Raw genomic sequence first — 13,490 nt, 5'->3', positions numbered from 1 at the left:
ATTTCAACAAATAAATACAATCTATATACATTTCAAAACAACCACAACAAGTAACAAATATACTGAAAACTGAAAACTTTAAATATTTGAAATTGCTTATACACATTATAATTCCAACTATATACATGTTTGGAAATAACATAAACAAAGTAATACATAAACCAAATATAAGTATTTATAGTATTTCCTATATTAATTATATTTCATAAACACATATTAAACTTCAACTTCAAACATTTTTAGAACTGTTTTATTACAGTTCATATAAAACACGAATCGACATATACAAAATCAAACCGTCAAATATTAATACTTATCAAAATAATAGTAACCATATATTTTGCAATACTAATATCAAAATAATGCGTTTATGTATAAATATGCTCCCCATAATTCAGTAATATATATATATATATATATCGCGGTTATTTCTTAAGATCTCCGTTGCTAAATGCAATCATTAACAGTCAAGACAAATGCAATTCGAGATTAACAGAATTCAGAACAAAAGTAATCATAAATTAAAAGATTTGTTTTTATTTTTTTTTTTTTTATAAAAGTAGGAATTACACGGGTAGCTCCATACCCCAAATATTATAGTTAAAACATGAAAATCTGAGTTGTGATTTTTATTTATTGATCTAGTCAGTATGTTACTATATTGTGATTGATTTCATGGGTAACAGAAGGATTTTTATTTACAGCATATGTCACTACAGACGTCTTAACTCAATTTATAATCAATTTCCTACAGATATTTTTCTGATTTATTTGGTGCACGAAAATAGAACATATTTGCAACTCTTTATTAGAATTCATGGCAGAATATTTAATATTTATGTAAGCTTCAGTTGTTTTTGAATTAAGAGTAAAGCATTATATTGATCTACATCGAGATCAAAATAAAGCAAGAAAATGTCTTAGTTGAAACTATTAGATTAGAACAAAATATTAGATTAGAATATGTTTTGCCACAAAAATATATAGGATAACAGTTGATTATGGCAACCTTCCAAAATACGTGGCTCTGTGACATTTTTATTTATTAAGAAATATTTTATTACTTCCACTGCCCGTATGTTTGAACCTAAGGGTATGCACATATTCCTGGCGACCCGGTGTAGATGGCCCTCGTGGTCAGTATAGAGACTCGAGAATCTTGATGACCAATCAACTTGAAATAGGGTTGGGCACACAAGGCCTTTTTTTGTTCATCCGGATCTATTGTCGATCAAAAGAGGGGTAACTGCAGATTGCCTTTATAGTCAGTAGAGACTAAGAAAATAGTAACGCAGGGCTGAGGAGAAGTCCCCGTCTTCTTGGGATATAGTTGGGAACACCATGCCTTTTTGGGCCAGATGTACTGTTAGGCAACAGAACTTGCGTAGACTGCCTTATGGTCAGTAGAGACTTAAGCGAGGCTTGGGCCAATCACCATTTCCTTGGGATAGTGTTGGGGCGACCATGCCTTTATTTGACCCGAGGTATTGTATGCCAAATGACTTATTAAAAGGCTCGTTATACCGAACGATTCCTCAGTTATGAGTTTATTGTAAATTAATATGAACTGAACACTCCGTGAATGAATGAATGAATGAAAAGTCTTTGCTTAAATAAAGTCAGTTTAAATTCGAGTTTTTCTGTAGGCTTGAATCTTGTGTCAATTTCATTTTTTTTTCTTAGTATTTACTAATTACATCGAAAGACAAACAGACCACATTCTGTTCGTAAAGAAATTAAAGTACTTTGAAGTCTCTTTAACCATAGAACAGACATTTTAAAGAGACATGGTAACCCAACATCATGGGTTTTCTGTGTGTCCTCAGGTTTCCGAACCATGCTAAAGACACCTACGTGCAATCGAATTATTTAGTTCCGAAATGATCTTGTTTGTGTTGAGTGAAAGTTAAGTCGCATTTGCCTCCTTCGTTCACTCTATCATTATCAGAGTAAATATATAAGCAATGTTGGGTCTTCAAAAGTCAGCAAAACTGGACCATATTGTTTTATTATTACCATCGCAGTATTAACTGGTGTATATTATCTTCAAACCGAATTATTATAATCAATACTGTGTAAGCGAAACCATAATAGTGAAATGAAGTTTAGCGTCCTACTTTTCTGGACCAACAGGGCTAATAAAACCAAACCACCATGTAAATGTTGATCCCAAAACAAAGAATTATAGATGCTGTGCTATAAAAATTAATATTTAATGCCTGTTTTGCTGTCCGTCTGCATTAAACCGATTGGTACAGAAAAGTAGAACGTTAAACCCCATTTCATTTAATCTATTTTGCTTTGAACATCAACCAAATGTCCCTTTACGTTCATCAGAGTACTGTATCTACGTGGCAGTGTAGAGCCTATATACAAATCTACTTAAAATCCTACTGTTACAATTTTTAAAGCAAAGATCTTTAGTAGAGATACGCAACTACGGTTAATCGTCTGGTATCTATTTTACCTGTCGACTTCTTTGATGTTGGTTAGATTGCCGTTCTCTCAGGTATGATAAGTTTCAGGACAAATTTACCTTTCCGAGTTTTTAGATACATTTTAAATTAAGCCAGTCAACTTAACGTTTATTACCCGAATGTTTGCATTATTTCTATCTCGGGATAAACACACGCCATTGAAAACAAGTTAGAATATAAAAGGCTACAAAATGCGGATGAATACTGGGTGACGATAGCAGTTGACATTAGCATTTAACACTCTATTGATGTACTGGAATATTTAAATTATATTTATAAATATTTTTTAAATAAATATTTTTTTAAAATATTTTGGGAAGATATTCCAACATTTCAATTAGAAAATAACAAAAAAGTTTAAACAAAACTACCAAAATGTATTCTAAAATTTGATGCTTGTGTCGGCTTAATATGAATACAAAAATAATTTTGAAAAACATCAAAGAGAGAACAATTAGAATAAAGACAAAAAATCCGTTCTTCATTTTCTATATATTACATCATGGGACTTAAAAATTGAGTCGGAGCAAAACAGTAGGACGTTAAACCCATTTCATTTCATTAAATATTGAGTCGGAGCAGAACAGTAGGACGATAAATACAAATTTCATTTCATTAAAAAGTTGAGTCGGAGCAGAACAGTAACACATTAAACCCCATTTCATTTCAGTAAAAATTGAATACCAACAAGCTGAGGCAAAAAATCATCTATGAAAACAACTACGGTTGACATAATCATCTGTCCGAATAAAATTGGTTATTTGTTAAACCTCAGTGCTCAGTGACTGTCCGGTGAATAATATTACTAGAGGACATCTCAAATCGTCATGTTTATCAAAAGGAATACTATTAAGGCTTCAAATAATATTTCTGTATCAATGGGTAGTGTTCTTTGTAAAATGAGTTAAAAACTGACTTGGGTAATATTCGATTTATCTTGACGATATATTAAAATGAATCATGAATGAGTCAGAAAGTAGAAGATATATTCGAGGGATAACTATGGGAAATTCTATCAATGCTTACCAGTTTGATAAACACAAATAATCATTTAAAATTATATGTACAGGATGAACCCAGTAAAATAGGCTGGAAAAAAAATTAATTATTGTGAGTCAATCGATTCACTAAATTATTTCGTAGTCTAAATTTTAAATGCTGTAATTTAACTCATGAAATATTGTCAAGAGTGAATATAAAAAAAAAATATTTTGTCTTATGATTTGAAATTGCTAAACAAATCATTTTGTTTTCTCTTAAGTCGATAAAAGAAGCAGGATTTTTTTTCAAGAAACATTATCACAAAATTAAATTAGAATTCTTTATAAAATAAAAAAAAAAGCATCGAGTGAAATTTATTTAGTCGTGTAAAATGGTAAGTAGAACCGGGCGGGAACAAAAAACTAAAAATGACCAATGAAAAAAAATATATGCAAATTTTTCTTACATCCCTGTTCGTGTGCAAACACGTCAAGTGTGCTCAATGAGTCTAGCTTGACGTAAGCGTTTCGCGGTATATATATTCTTAATATATTATTTACGATGCCACCATAAAGATATAAACATGCGTTAATCCATTCGTTATCGAACAAGTTACTACCTGAAAATATTGGCATTCGCTCGCTTCAACCATCGTAATGCAGCACTACGACGCTCCCAAGAGACCCACATGAACGTCACAGAGGCTGGATGTGTTTTTAACAACGTTCTGTAGAGAGCACACCAACAACAATAAATCTCCGGCTTTGGAGATTAAAGATACATTTGGCAATACTTAATATAAAAACAATAATAATAATAATACCTTGTCTTAGGTTGTTATTCCAGAATTTAAATATGGCGAGCTGGTGGTCGGATAGAATATCGCTGAGTACGGACTTCACTCCCATTTTTCTTGTCTCAGACCATACATTCCGATGCCTCGGTGAATTTTGATATTATATTGAATTTGAATTCAAGAACATAAGATATATATTTGTACATTTTCCCCCCAGTATGAGCCACACACGTCTTATCAAGAGCCATAGCGAACTAAATCTAACTTCACTTCGATTCTGCATTAAAAGAAGCGGATTTGGCTATTCATATGGTGAAGAAAGGGCCATTATGCTTTGCGGAGTTTCATTATTCTTAAAGCCGACACATTCTTCATCTAATATCGAACGAAGGCTTTCAATGCCTTCCTTTTACTCCGCAGATGAACGAGTGAAATACAGAGGGAGAAGAAAGAATTGCTTGCCAATTGAATTTCTCTAACTAAAGAAATCTAACGAGCTTAATTCGCATTTCTCTTTTCAACAGCACAATCTCAATAGTCGTAGTTAGTTGTACAGGACGTGGCGTACTTGTATGTGTTTCAATGTTATTATGGTTGAAGAAGATACAGTTGAATAGACATGCTGTAGCCGATGTATCAAGTGAGCTCCTTGTCACAGAAACATTGAATACACCCAATGAATACAGCGGTCGAAGATGCCTGTATCACGCAGTACAGAAGATATACACGAATCGAAGAACGTTAATGTTACATTTTTATCAGAAGATTGTGTTAGAAGATAACGCTATACTAATGTTGTAAAAAGCTTACAAGATAACTTACAGTCATGTCAAAATAATACAAATGACGTTATGTGATATCTAGATAACGTTGCGTTAGCATTTAAAGGGATTGTGTTATTGTAAGATAATGAAACATCATTACAAATGTGGCGTTATAGCAATGTTACAAGATGACGTTACATCAATGTTTCAAGATAACGTTACTTTAGAACAAATGTGACGTTATAGCAATATTACAAGATAGCGCTACTTTAGAATCTAAAGATAACGTTACCGTATAACAAAGTTATAGTAATGTTACAAAATAACGTCACATTGCTACAAATGACGCCACTGCAATGTTGCAAGATGACGTCACATTACTACAAATGACGTTATACCAAAGTCACATTAGAGTTTAAAGTAACATTACAAGATTACAAGATAACTTTGGGTGAAATCATAATAAGATAACTTTTCAGTAAGGCTATAATATAGAGTAATAACTATACAGTAACGATAGTATTGCATTTCATTAACGAAATCAAATTTAAAGATAACGTTACATTAGAAGAAATGACGTTATAGCAATGTTGCATTATCATTTAAAGTTAACAATACAATATTACAAGGTAGCTTTGCAGTAATGGTACATTAAACATACATTATGCAAGAGCTAAATCTGTCTATTGCAGGTCTTTCTTTAGGCCTGAAATGTTACCTAAATTATTAATTAGACATTAAATAACCTATCCAGACCATAATCAACTCTAGATGACATCGCTAGTCTGCGATCTTTAGTGGACTATGGGCCGATTTACTGCATAACTTTCCATCACGATTTAACGATTAAATGGATAATCGAGACTATGCTGTTTATCGTACTGGCTTTAGTAATAATGATCGAGGCTAGGCGGAAATTTCAATAGCTTAGTTCTCGGTTCATAGTTGATCAATTTGAATGAAATTTTCAGCAAACTGCCTTTACATTATCTCGTTTTTAACTATTATAGTGCGAACTGCCAACTCGTCATCGAATCTCCCATAATGTATCTTGAAGTCTATAATATAGCGAAATAACTTTACAGTAATCAACTGAAATGAAATGGGAATTGACGGTCTACGTTTCTGCACCGATCGTGTTACGTGATGCCTTGTGCTATGAGTGATATTTGGCCCGTACCACTGCGTTTAAGCCTATTGCCAAGTGTTCTTTTACGTGTAAACTGGACTTTGGTGTTCGTCCCAGCTATAAGATGAACATTGCTATCTACTGTGTAGGCCATATATAGAGGTCCTCCAAAGGTCGCGAAAGCCATGGGGCTTAATAAAAACATCAAAATATTAATGTTCAGCTACATCAGTTTCTCAAACTAAAATACCGTACCATCGAACCTAAAGGGCAATCCATTTTCAAAACTACATAAATATACGTCAGTGTAATATCATGAAGAACATGTCAAGTTGACAGGCATGCCACACAACAAAGGATGTCCGTCCCATTGAATAGATGTATATGATAGTAGACACAGACACACCAGTCCCATTACAGATGTCTATGAGGCAAAAGTTAATATTATTCCAGTGCATTGGACCTTTTTAGAAAATGAAATGGGGTTTAACGTCATACTGTTCTGCTCCGAACTGGGCTAATGAAGACGGGCATTCGCCATGAGGGAAATTTTTGCCCGGACAGCGGCGCTACGGCCTACTCTTATATTGAATTCCAACTGTCAAGGGATCTGTTACCTGCACGCCAATTTGTACACGGGACCTCGGTTTTTTGTCCCATCTGAACGACTAGACAGCTGTCCTTGTCAGGTCCCCCGTCCTGCATTACACGTTATCACATTCCCTTTTAGCACATTATTGTTTAGAGAGATCTATGTTGCCACACGTCATCATCAAACTCCAATATGTGGGGTGTGGTTCCTCAGAAATATTCAATTGTAAACAATTCCCCGAATATGTTTGAAGGTCCAAGTGGTTCCAGATTCTGTGGGGAACCCGAAGGAATTAAACCCTTAAAAGGCAAAACTCTTAAGCACTATAAGTAACCCATTGGCATATCCGCAGTGAATACTTCAGACATTGACCCCGTCCCCCAGTTATCAGGGGGGCTGGACGGCCGAATGGTTAGCACGTGTGCGCTGTATCATAAGGCCTGTCATTGAGTCAACTGGCGTGGTTTCGAATCCCCGGTTGTACGTGACAAGGAGTAGAGTCGCCTGTCCAACCTCGTTGTTTTTATCCGGGTCCTCCCACTGCTACAGATCCCTATGCGCAAGCGAATTATTGAAACAAAATTAAAACCATGTTAGTCCCGAAATGACCTAGTTTGTGTCAAGTGGACGTTAACCCCCATTTCTCTCTCCCCCCCAGTTATCTAATGTTTCTTTAATTTTTGATAAAAATTTATTCATTTTTGTATCGTGAAATATGGTAATTTATGTCACAATTGTTAAATGAAACGGAACTACAGTTACTTGAAATTTATTCAATTTATATTATCGGAAAATATGTTAATTTATTTGATAATGGATAAAAGAAACGGAACTACAGTTATTTGAACGTGTTCATAAACCGATTTCACATATGGCTATGTATGTACATATATATATATATTTAAGCCCTTTTCATGTTCTAGTACTCGATAGCTAGTTTTCTCTCTGTCATAAAATTACTAAACTACATCTCTCCTCACTCTTGTTGCAAATGCTTCTCGTCACGATATTTTCAAGAGGATAATTAAGGTTACTTGCAAAGATAAACAGTCACAGAGTCGTTCATCAGATTCGCTCAGTTTCCCTCCAGGCATCAGGGGTCTAATTAAATACTATGAAAAGAGGCGAAGTGAGAGCCTCACCTTGCGGAACGCCCCCGTCGCGTTCGCACCTGACAGCGGTAATTAAAATAGGGAGTACTGGTCTTTCATGATTCCCACGAGGGGGTCGTGTTTTCTACTCAATTAATTTAGGTCAAGCGGTTGTCATATCTCGTCATCGTCATTGAAGAGTTCTGTTCCATGACATTATTTGGGTCATATTTACAACTGCCTTTAGCGAGTGACTAATATGGGTTAAGCTTTTTTGTCAATTGTAACATTTTCAGATTATTGAGCTGTAAAATTTACAGGTAGCGCGACTGATTTATACAACTACATGATTCCAGATCGCTTTTTAAAAAAATGTTCCCATAGGGTTAGACATGCACAAAGTACGCCAAAACAAAAATACCATATTTTCAGATTGTTCAGCTGTAAAACGTATAGGTGCTCTAGCGATCATTCGAGATCAAGACGTTTGGGGATTTGTGATTTGTAAAGCATATGGGTTAAGTTTTTTTGTCAATTGTAACATTTTCAGATTATTGAGCTGTAAAATTTACAGGTAGCGCGACTGATTTATACAACTACATGATTCCAGATCGCTTTTTAAAAAAATGTTCCCATAGGGTTAGACATGCACAAAGTACGCCAAAACAAAAATACCATATTTTCAGATTGTTCAGCTGTAAAACGTATAGGTGCTCTAGCGATCATTCGAGATCAAGACGTTTGGGGATTTGTAAAGCATATGGGTTAAGTTTTTTTGTCAATTGTAACATTTTCAGATTATTGAGCTGTAAAATTTACAGGTAGCGCGACTGATTTATACAACTACATGATTCCAGATCGCTTTTAAAAAAAATGTTCCCATAGGGTTAGACATGCACAAAGTTCGCCAAAACAAAAATACCATATTTTCAGATTGTTCAGCTGTAAAACGTATAGGTGCTCTAGCGATTATTCGAGATCAAGACGTTTGGGGATTTGTGATTTGTAAAGCATATTCCTACAAGGCCTAACAAAAGTACTGTATTTTTTATATTTTTAAGTTGCACAATTTACAGGTGCGATTTGAAATGAAAGGGGTTTAACGTCCTACTGTTCTGCACCGACTGGACAAGTGCGCTTGCCCATTTTTTTGTTAAAGATGTTCCCATTAGGGCAAGACAAGTACACAGTCCGACGAAATACAAATATTAAATTTTCAGATTGATAAGCTGCATAATTTACAGCTGCTCTAGTGATTTGTATATCTACGAGATTATTTAAAACTAGCTTAAGGCATTTCGTAATTTGTGATTTTAAAAGTTCCCAGTAGTGCTAGACATTCCCAATGTACGCCAAAACAAAACGCGACATTTTGAGATTGTTAAGCTGTAAAAATTTAGAGCATAATTGCGATATTATTCCAGATTTTTTGTTTTGTTTTTAAAGCAAACAAGAAGTTTCCAGTAGGGCTATAGACATGGACAAAGTACGTCGAAAAAAAAAACCATCACCTACTCTAAGAGGCAAAGGCGGCAAAAGCAAAATACATACATCATATATAATGACAACAACCAAGAACTCCAATCTCTATAGTTTACTTGAACTTTGATTAAAGTGTATTGCAGACATCAACGTGCTAGAACCACTTTATTTACCGAATTCTATAGACCATTTCAAGGACCTTCAGACATACTTTAAAATATCCAAAATTAAAATTTTAAAAATGTTTATCTTTAACTTAAGAAATATAATCACGAGAAAACCCATCAACGATTTTTTGTCATTTTTGTCATTAAAAACTTCTTGGCTCATTAAGTTTGGTGATGATACAATCACTCTAGCGCCGAACATACCAACATCAAAACCTTTTCAGATACCGTTTATGTTATTTAAATATGTCCCTATATAACACCAGGCGACAACACAAGAAGATTATATCTATATTTAAAGTTAAAGATGGGTTTTTAATCCATATCAAGCTCCAGACAAACTGCTTTCCTAGCTATTTTCCCTTTGTGGTGTATCTGCCAACCGCAAACGTGCCAGACTAATAATTTCCCCCCTAATACCGGTTTTACTAAGAAAAGGAAACATCCAGTTGAAGAATTATTATACAATCATTTAAACATTATTCATGGGTTTATGCATAGCTTTATTCTGGCAGTATACTTTAGTTTTTGGTTTTCGTATATTTACGGAGAGTAGTTTCTGCAAATCCCAACCCAATGATCGAATTGCCATTTGTCCATGGCCATTATGTACTGTGATGTTTTGTCCTTGGGCATTATGGACTGTGGCACTTTGTCCGGAGGCATTCCGGACTGTCCCACTTTGTCCATGGGCAAAATGCCCAAAGGCAAATGTCACAATACATATTGCCCATAACCTTACAGCGATTCTAGCTAACCCTGTGGCAAATTTGTTATTTATCCATGGACATTATGTACATTAAGTTTGTTCGTGGCATTATGTACGGTGATATTTTGAGTGTGAACATTATGGGCTGTAAAATGTTGTCTGGAAATCCATAGATAATGCCCTAAGGCAAAATATCACAGTACATAATTCCTACGCACAAACTTTCACTACATAATATCACAGTACATATTGTCATAGGACAAAATATTGTCACAATACATATTGCCCACAACCTTGCTGTGATTCTAGCTGCTAACCCGATATTACATGGTAAATACGATTATTAAAGGTAAAAACACATGATAAGTGCCGAAAGGTGTGACAATACCACGTAGTATAACTTTATGGGGAAACCCCTTTACGACTCACCCGATATTACATGGTAAGTGTCGAAAGGTGTGACGACACCATGTAGTATAACTTTATGGGGAAACCCCTTTACGACTCACCCGATATTATATACATGGTAAGTGTCGAAAGGTGTGACGACACCATGTAGTATAACTTTATGGGGAAACCCCTTTACGACTCACCACTGTCGTATTATTTACGGTTGATGCTGATTGTAGGCCGATTCTGGAGGTTCAGGAATTTCCGGAGTCTACAATGGCCGCTTTATATAAATGAGTATTTTGGGGAATACTAACCCTAACCCCCTCCCCAACCGGCCTACAATTAGCATCTCTCTTTATTTACATTATCTATCAAACATATCGCTATCTGTCAATCAAGACAGTTCGACCTCCAATTTTGTGAAACAGGTATGCATTTAACGCCACCTATTATCTCAAAACCAAATAGAAGACCACGATTATTAAATTTTACCCTCTAGGTCCTATTTCTAACCTTGGTGTGAGAACCAGACTATTCTATCTCTATCCTTGTTTTACGAACAGTCTGGTTCCGAGAATTTCTTCAAACATGAAAATGTGTTTACTAGGACATACCCCAGAAACAGAATTAGTTCTTATTGAGTTTATTTAGATCACGCTGACTCGCTAGCCTGGAGGTTCGATCCCTGCATTGGCCTAGAAAGTTCATCGGGATTTTCCGGCGTGGTTTCCCCTTGTCAGTGGTACAGGACTAAGAGCCTGACAATGACAACTGCCTAGTCATTTCGATGGGACGATAAACCGAGGACCCATGTATACATTGGAGTGCACGTAAAAGATCCCTTGGCAGTTGGAATTCGATATGAGTAGGCAATAGTGCCGCTGCCCGGGCAAAATGTCCCTCATAATACACTGTATGGTGCATGCCCGTCTTCATCAACTCGGTCGGAACAGAACAGTATGACGTTAAGCCCCATTACATTTCTATTTAAACCAATGATAGTAATAGCATACAGTTCAATTTCATTTCATTGTAATAATTAGAAGTTCTGTGATTCTGAAATTTTGAACCATATTTTCTCGGAAACGAATTTTGTGAAAATCGAACAGCCGTGCTTCCGTATTTCGATATTGTCATTGGTGTCACTAACCATTCCCTGTATACACTTATGTACTTTAAAGTTACAATTTCATATTTTTAAGTTATATTTTTAAAAAGTATTAAAATAAAGCCCTAAAATAGATGGTACCTATAAACAGTCCTACCTTGTTAAAGAATAATCCTATTAATCCTATAATTCACTATTGCCAGTTGAGAAATTGGCAAAAATATCATTTTCAACTTTGAAGATAGCTATTCCATGGTGGGGAATAGGAAAAGAAGGGAGGTAATTGTGTTATTATTTCCGGGGCGAAGATTTTTAAGTGTGAGAAAGATAACCTATATGATCGTATAATAGTGAGTGACAACCTATTGAGCAAAAGACAGAAATAATTATGTTTTGACTTTCTTAGAAAATATGAAATTGTAACCTTAAATTTATGTCGAGGTTTTATTGTTACCGTCAAGTTGTGCTAGGGTATATCTAATATCATTTACCACTGGTTTCATCAAGAAGAACAATGCTGTCCGAGTAAATGGTACCTTTTAATTTGTCATAACATTTAGTTTAAATTTGACCAGCTTTTGATAATACTATACTAATTTTTTATTCGGTGCATTGCCATAGCCTACTTTTGATAAAACAGAGACAATTGATCAAGAATGCCGAGGAATGAAAAACGTCCAACTCGAAATTCATACACCTGGTATTGCTACTTATATGTATATGCTTCGCACAATCTCCTCAGTGATTATTTCGTATGTATGTATAATACAATTGAGGATGATTGTGCAATAAGGTGGACAAGTGCCATTTCACACAAACTGCTAAAAAATAGTATTTTTGCATAATTTTATACCACAACACTAAAATTGGCATATACATGCACTGTGATAAAAATGATAAATCTGAACAAGTTGTTAAGAAAATCTGCTAAAAATGGATTTATTTCAAAAAATGAAATGATCTTATTTTAAAAAAAATGGCACTGATCCACCTAGCATCCTCATGCTCACAACGTTACGCAATCTTCCCGTCTTCATTATCCCAGTTGGAGCAAAAACACCGGATGTTAAAGGCTCAATACCACTCTTGTTGTAACTAACTAATATGTCCCAATCTTTATTCTGGTCAACAAATTGTACTATTTTACAATTTTCCAATTAATTGATGATACAAATTTCATCTTAACACACCTAATTTAAAAAATTGGAAAAATTCATCTAAACGATTTGAAAAGCCTGACGTAAAGCTTTTCAAATGTGACTTGGATTTAAAAATATTTTTGAACCCTCTGAACAAGTAAAGTAGGATTTAATGGATAATTTACACAACAGGTAGGATACTAACACATCTAGTACTTAGAATAAGGCTATTGTTTTTATTTTCTGGAGCTGTCAAGCCAGCAAGAGTGTTATTGTCCCTTTAAACCCCCAGTTCATTTCATTTGATTTTTAAACTAAGTTTTTATTATGTGTATTATCGTAATTTTATGTGTATATATAATGCAGTTACCCATAACGCTAAACTAAGTTTTTATTAGGTGCATTCTAGTGATTTTGGTGAATAAAAGGCAGCCATTATTAAAAAATAACAGGATTAAACACGTGTGATGTAACAAAAAATCTTAGCTATGTTAACTTACCAAACAAGTGAAATATTACATGAATGTCTCGAGTCAGCTCGGCCATAGTTATACTGTACACTTATTTCATACCTTTGTAATTGTATACTTATATGTGTATGCTGTGGGATATTTGGTATATAAATCTATCTGTTAATAAGCTATGTTAAATTCACTCATAAC

The 13,490-nt window shown here is 34.7% G+C and overlaps 1 long non-coding RNA gene across 2 annotated transcripts in view; it reads right to left on the bottom strand.

Moving 5' to 3' along the window:
- Positions 1 to 4,700, bottom strand: part of LOC126808678 (uncharacterized) — a 30,318-nt gene extending 25,618 nt beyond the window's left edge. The window contains exons 1-2 of one of the 2 annotated variants that reach the window (XR_007674718.2): positions 4,282 to 4,700; positions 3,504 to 3,566 (exon numbers count right to left, since the gene is read on the bottom strand). This is a non-coding gene — a long non-coding RNA (uncharacterized LOC126808678). The remainder of the gene's footprint in view (positions 1 to 3,503; positions 3,567 to 4,281) is intronic. The other variant, XR_007674717.2, reaches the window with a different exon arrangement.
- Positions 4,701 to 13,490: the final 8,790 nt, after the last annotated feature.

The sequence above is a fragment of the Patella vulgata genome, chromosome 1, assembly GCF_932274485.2.
Source record: "Patella vulgata chromosome 1, xgPatVulg1.2, whole genome shotgun sequence".
NCBI classification, from domain to species: Eukaryota; Metazoa; Mollusca; class Gastropoda; family Patellidae; genus Patella; species Patella vulgata.
This window is presented reverse-complemented; position numbering and strand designations above follow the sequence as displayed.